This window comes from Pseudophryne corroboree, chromosome 8 (assembly GCF_028390025.1).
Source record: "Pseudophryne corroboree isolate aPseCor3 chromosome 8, aPseCor3.hap2, whole genome shotgun sequence".
NCBI lineage: Eukaryota > Metazoa > Chordata > Amphibia > Anura > Myobatrachidae > Pseudophryne > Pseudophryne corroboree.
In genome coordinates this window covers 234,905,284-234,912,041 of record NC_086451.1, presented here as the reverse complement: position 1 = coordinate 234,912,041, position 6,758 = coordinate 234,905,284, and positions in this window count along the sequence as shown.

The window sequence follows — 6,758 nt, the reverse complement described above, 5'->3', positions numbered from 1 at the left end:
TTGACCAGGAGGATTCTGATGGTGAGGTGGTTTGTTTAAGTCAGGCACCCGGGGAGACACCTGTTGTCCGTGGGAGGAATATGGCCGTTGACATGCCAGGTGAAAATACCAAAAAAATCAGCTCTTCGGTGTGGAGGTATTTCACCAGAAATGCGGACAACAGGTGTCAAGCCGTGTGTTCCCTTTGTCAAGCTGTAATAAGTAGGGGTAAGGACGTTAACCACCTCGGAACATCCTCCCTTATACGTCACCTGCAGCGCATTCATAATAAGTCAGTGACAAGTTCAAAAACTTTGGGTGACAGCGGAAGCAGTCCACTGACCAGTAAATCCCTTCCTCTTGTAACCAAGCTCACGCAAACCACCCCACCAACTCCCTCAGTGTCAATTTCCTCCTTCCCCAGGAATGCCAATAGTCCTGCAGGCCATGTCACTGGCAAGTCTGACGAGTCCTTTCCTGCCTGGGATTCCTCCGATGCATCCTTGCGTGTAACGCCTACTGCTGCTGGCGCTGCTGTTGTTGCCGCTGGGAGTCGATGGTCATCCCAGAGGGGAAGTCGTAAGCCCACTTGTACTACTTCCAGTAAGCAATTGACTGTTCAACAGTCCTTTGCGAGGAAGATGAAATATCACAGCAGTCATCCTACTGCAAAGCGGATAACTGAGTCCTTGACAACTATGTTGGTGTTAGACGTGCGTCCGGTATCCGCCGTTAGTTCACAGGGAACTAGACAATTTATTGAGGCAGTGTGCCCCCGTTACCAAATACCATCTAGGTTCCACTTCTCTAGGCAGGCGATACCGAGAATGTACACGGACGTCAGAAAAAGACTCACCAGTGTCCTAAAAAATGCAGTTGTACCCAATGTCCACTTAACCACGGACATGTGGACAAGTGGAGCAGGGCAGGGTCAGGACTATATGACTGTGACAGCCCACTGGGTAGATGTATGGACTCCCGCCGCAAGAACAGCAGCGGCGGCACCAGTAGCAGCATCTCGCAAACGCCAACTCTTTCCTAGGCAGGCTACGCTTTGTATCACCGCTTTCCAGAATACGCACACAGCTGAAAACCTCTTACGGCAACTGAGGAAGATCATCGCGGAATGGCTTACCCCAATTGGACTCTCCTGTGGATTTGTGGCATCGGACAACGCCAGCAATATTGTGTGTGCATTAAATATGGGCAAATTCCAGCACGTCCCATGTTTTGCACATACCTTGAATTTGGTGGTGCAGAATTTTTTAAAAAACGACAGGGGCGTGCAAGAGATGCTGTCGGTGGCCAGAAAAATTGCGGGACACTTTCGGCGTACAGGCACCACGTACAGAAGACTGGAGCACCACCAAAAACTACTGAACCTGCCCTGCCATCATCTGAAGCAAGAAGTGGTAACGAGGTGGAATTCAACCCTCTATATGCTTCAGAGGTTGGAGGAGCAGCAAAAGGCCATTCAAGCCTATACAATTGAGCACGATATAGGAGATGGAATGCACCTGTCTCAAGTGCAGTGGAGAATGATTTCAACGTTGTGCAAGGTTCTGATGCCCTTTGAACTTGCCACACGTGAAGTCAGTTCAGACACTGCCAGCCTGAGTCAGGTCATTCCCCTCATCAGGCTTTTGCAGAAGAAGCTGGAGGCATTGAAGAAGGAGCTAACACGGAGCGATTCCGCTAGGCATGTGGGACTTGTGGATGCAGCCCTTAATTCGCTTAACAAGGATTCACGGGTGGTCAATCTGTTGAAATCAGAGCACTACATTTTGGCCACCGTGCTCGATCCTAGATTTAAAGCCTACCTTGGATCTCTCTTTCCGGCAGACACAGGTCTGCTGGGGTTGAAAGACCTGCTGGTGACAAAATTGTCAAGTCAAGCGGAACGCGACCTGTCAACATCTCCTCCTTCACATTCTCCCGCAACTGGGGGTGCGAGGAAAAGGCTCAGAATTCCGAGCCCACCCGCTGGCGGTGATGCAGGGCAGTCTGGAGCGACTGCTGATGCTGACATCTGGTCCGGACTGAAGGACCTGACAACGATTACGGACATGTCGTCTACTGTCACTGCATATGATTCTCTCAACATTGATAGAATGGTGGAGGATTATATGAGTGACCGCATCCAAGTAGGCACGTCACACAGTCCGTACTTATACTGGCAGGAAAAAGAGGCAATTTGGAGGCCCTTGCACAAACTGGCTTTATTCTACCTAAGTTGCCCTCCCACAAGTGTGTACTCCGAAAGAGTGTTTAGTGCCGCCGCTCACCTTGTCAGCAATCGGCGTACGAGGTTACATCCAGAAAATGTGGAGAAGATGATGTTCATTAAAATGAATTATAATCAATTCCTCCGCGGAGACATTGACCAGCAGCAATTGCCTCCACAAAGTACACAGGGAGCTGAGATGGTGGATTCCAGTGGGGACGAATTGATAATCTGTGAGGAGGGGGATGTACACGGTGATATATCGGAGGGTGAAGATGAGGTGGACATCTTGCCTCTGTAGAGCCAGTTTGTGCAAGGAGAGATTAATTGCTTCTTTTTTGGGGGGGGTCCAAACCAACCCGTCATATCAGTCACAGTCGTGTGGCAGACCCTGTCACTGAAATGATGGGTTGGTTAAAGTGTGCATGTCCTGTTTTGTTTATACAACATAAGGGTGGGTGGGAGGGCCCAAGGATAATTCCATCTTGCACCTCTTTTTTCTTTTCTTTTTCTTTGCATCATGTGCTGATTGGGGAGGGTTTTTTGGAAGGGACATCCTGCGTGACACTGCAGTGCCACTCCTAGATGGGCCCGGTGTTTGTGTCGGCCACTAGGGTCGCTAATCTTACTCACACAGCTACCTCATTGCGCCTCTTTTTTTCTTTGCGTCATGTGCTGTTTGGGGAGGGTTTTTTGGAAGGGACATCCTGCGTGACACTGCAGTGCCACTCCTAGATGTGCCCGGTGTTTGTGTCGGCCACTAGGGTCGCTAATCTTACTCACACAGTCAGCTACCTCATTGCGCCTCTTTTTTTCTTTGCGTCATGTGCTGTTTGGGGAGGGTTTTTTGGAAGGGCCATCCTGCGTGACACTGCAGTGCCACTCCTAGATGGGCCCGGTGTTTGTGTCGGCCACTAGGGTCGCTAATCTTACTCACACAGCTACCTCATTGCGCCTCTTTTTTTCTTTGCGTCATGTGCTGTTTGGGGAGGGTTTTTTGGAAGGGCCATCCTGCGTGACACTGCAGTGCCACTCCTAGATGGGCCCGGTGTTTGTGTCGGCCACTAGGGTCGCTAATCTTACTCACACAGCTACCTCATTGCGCCTCTTTTTTTCTTTGCGTCATGTGCTGTTTGGGGAGGGTTTTTTGGAAGGGACATCCTGCGTGACACTGCAGTGCCACTCCTAGATGGGCCCGGTGTTTGTGTCGGCCACTAGGGTCGCTTATCTTACTCACACAGCGACCTCGGTGCAAATTTTAGGACTAAAAATAATATTGTGAGGTGTGATGTGTTCAGAATAGGCTGAAAATGAGTGTAAATTATGTTTTTTGAGGTTAATAATACTTTGGGATCAAAATTACCCCCAAATTCTATGATTTAAGCTGTTTTTTAGGGTTTTTTGAAAAAAACACCCGAATCCAAAACACACCCGAATCCGACAAAAATAATTCGGTGAGGTTTTGCCAAAACGCGTTCGAACCCAAAACACGGCCGCGGAACCGAACCCAAAACCAAAACACAAAACCCGAAAAATTTCAGGCGCTCATCTCTAGTTATAAGTTGTTTGAGCAGAACCCTATTCTCTAAATAATTGTGCTATATGCTCAGTGTGTTTATGTGAATTCATATACAGTCTGTACTTTTATAGCTTGTTAGTTTATTCCCTTGCATGGCACTACAGAACTCCTTATAAATAAAAGATAATAAGTGTAAAGGGTTTCAGCCCGGCAGTGTTCCTGGCGGCGTTTCAATTCTTGTGAATACATTTATCCACATACCCCAAAAATAGGATTTTAATTACCTGCCGGTAAATCCTTTTCTCGTAGTCCATAGAGGATGCTGGGGTCCATTTTAGTTCCATGGGGTATAGACGGTTCTGCAGGAGCCTTCGGCACTTTAAGACTTTTCAACAGTGTGAACTGGCTCCCCCCTCTATGCCCTTCCTCCAGACCTCAGTATAGGAACTGTGCCCGAGGAGACGGACATTCTCGAGAGAGGAATTACTATTAAACTTGTGGCGAGATTCACACCAGCTCACACCATCCATAACAACATGTCGGCTAACATGGCCTTAAACATAAGTCATGCCAACCAGCATGCATAACGCAATAGCAACAGCTGTTAACAACTGAACACATGAAAAAATGTGCAGAAAGATAAACGTAATCAGCAGGAAAAATGAGCACTGGGCGGGCGCCCAGCATCCTCTACGGACTACAAGAAAAGGATTTACCGGCTGGTAATTAAAATCCTATTTTCTCTTACGTCCTAGAGGATGCTGGTGTCCATTTTAGTACCATGGGGATGTACCAAAGCTCCCAGTACGGGCGGGAAAGTGCTAAAGTTCCTGCAGAACTGACTGACCAAACCTTAGGTCGTCAGCAGCCAAGGTGTCAAACTTATAAAACTTAGCAAACGTGTTTGCACCTGACCAAGTAGCAGCTCGGCAGATTTGTAAAGCCGAGACACCCCGGGCAGCTGCCCAGGACGAACCCACTTTCATTGTAGAGTGGGCTTTTACCAACGGCAATCCTGCCGTGGAATGAGCGTGCTGAATGGTACCCCTGATCCAGTGCGCAATAGTCTGCTTAGAAGCAGGACCCCCAATCTTGTTGGGGTCATAGAGGACAAACAGAGATTCTGTTTTCCTTATCCGAGCCGTTCTTGCAACATAAGTCCTCAGCTCTCTGACGACATCCAAGGACTTTGAGACGGCTGAGGTGTCAGAAGCTACTGGCACCACCACTGGTTGGTTGATATGAAAAGAAGACACAACCTTTGGAAGAAAGTGCTGACGTGTTCTCAGTTCAGACCTATCTTCATGAAATATCAAATAAGGACTCTTGTGTGACAGAGCTCCTAACTCAGACACTCATCTGCCTGAAGCCAAGGCCAACAGCATGACCACTTTTCAAGTGAGAACTTTAACTCCACTTCTTGCAGAGGCTCAAAACAGTCTGATTTAAGGAACTGCCACACCACATTAAGATCCCAATGGCGCTGCAGGAGGCACAAAGGGAGGTTGGATGCGCAGAACCCATTTCACGAACGTCTGGACCTCAGGAAGAGAAGCCAATTGTTTCTGAAAGAAAACGAACAAGACCGAAATCTGAAACTTGATAGATCCTAATCTCAATTAAGCATCCACACCTGCCTGTAGAAATAGGAGAAGTCGTCCTAATTAAAACTCCACCGCAGGAGACTTATTGGATACTGTCACGTCTGGCAGGGTTTGATGATCCGGCAGCTGAGATTTGCCCGAGGAGGTAGCAGGCTATGAATGAACCAGATGAGGGGGCTGGATATAGTTCCTTCGCATGGGACACGGAGCAATGAAGAACGTAGGCGGGGTTTGAGAGTCAATGGAAAGTATTTATTATGTACAGGGCTGAGGTAGGGAACTAAGGCTGAAGCACAATGGTTAAAGACGTGGCTGGAGGTGAAGAACTGTGGACTGTGATTTGAAAGACGAGACTGTAGATGATGAACTGTGGAACTGTGGATGGTAGTTGAAAACGTGGCTGGAGACAAGGACTGTGGACTGTGGTAAACGAGGCTTGAAGATAATAATCTGCAGGCTGTGCTCAGTGGTACAAAGGCGTGGCTGGTGAAGGAGATCTGTGGAGTGTGGCTTGAAAGACGAGGCAGAAGACCCGGGGCCGACTGTGCCGAAAGAGTCTTACTGGACCGGGTTTTCCAGGAGTGCTTCCACAGGCAGTAGCAGGCAAGAAACGGCAGGGCTGCAGCAGCAACAGAGAACCGACCAAGCAGGATCAGGAGGAACCAAGATACAGCAGGAATCCTGGGAGCACAGGCAAAAGCACCTACAACAGGGTTGTAACTTGAAGCACTGGCATCCCTGTCCTAAACCAGCCCCCTTTTATAGGGAGAGCTTCCCCTGGATTGGCTGGAAGAAACAGGAAACAGGAACTATGCTTAAAACTTGGTCTCCAACATGGCGGCGCCCAGTAATGCAGACCTTTTTGCAAAGCCACATTGCTCACTGCCCCTGGTCTCCAAGCAACGGTTCAGCAAGAGCGACCCGCTGTAGCGGCGTCCCGCCGCCACGAGCGGACCCCCTCACCTCTGCTACTGCTGCCCATGGATCCGGCGCAGCATCCCACCTCCGCCGCTGCCCGCACAACGCCAAGGAAGCTAGCCCCGCGGCCCCAGCGTACCGGTAAGACTCCGGACGCTGACAGTACCCCCCCTTTTGCGGGTGGACTCCGAACACCTATGTGGTTTAGTTGGAAACTTGGCATGAAATGTCCGAAGAAGTCTTGGAGCATGGACATCCTCTGCATCTACCCAAGATCTCTCCTCTGGCCCATACCCTTTCCAATCAACAAGGTACTGGATGCGTCCATAACGTCTGCGAGAATCGAGGATCTTGTGAATCTCAAATTCATCTCCATGTGCTGATTGGATCTTGGGTGATTTAGGCAGAGCGGCTCTGAACCGATTAAGTACCAGTGGTTTTAAGAGAGAAATATAAAATGCATTAGGAATTCTTAACTGCGGAGGTAATTTCACTTTGTAAGCCACAGGATTCA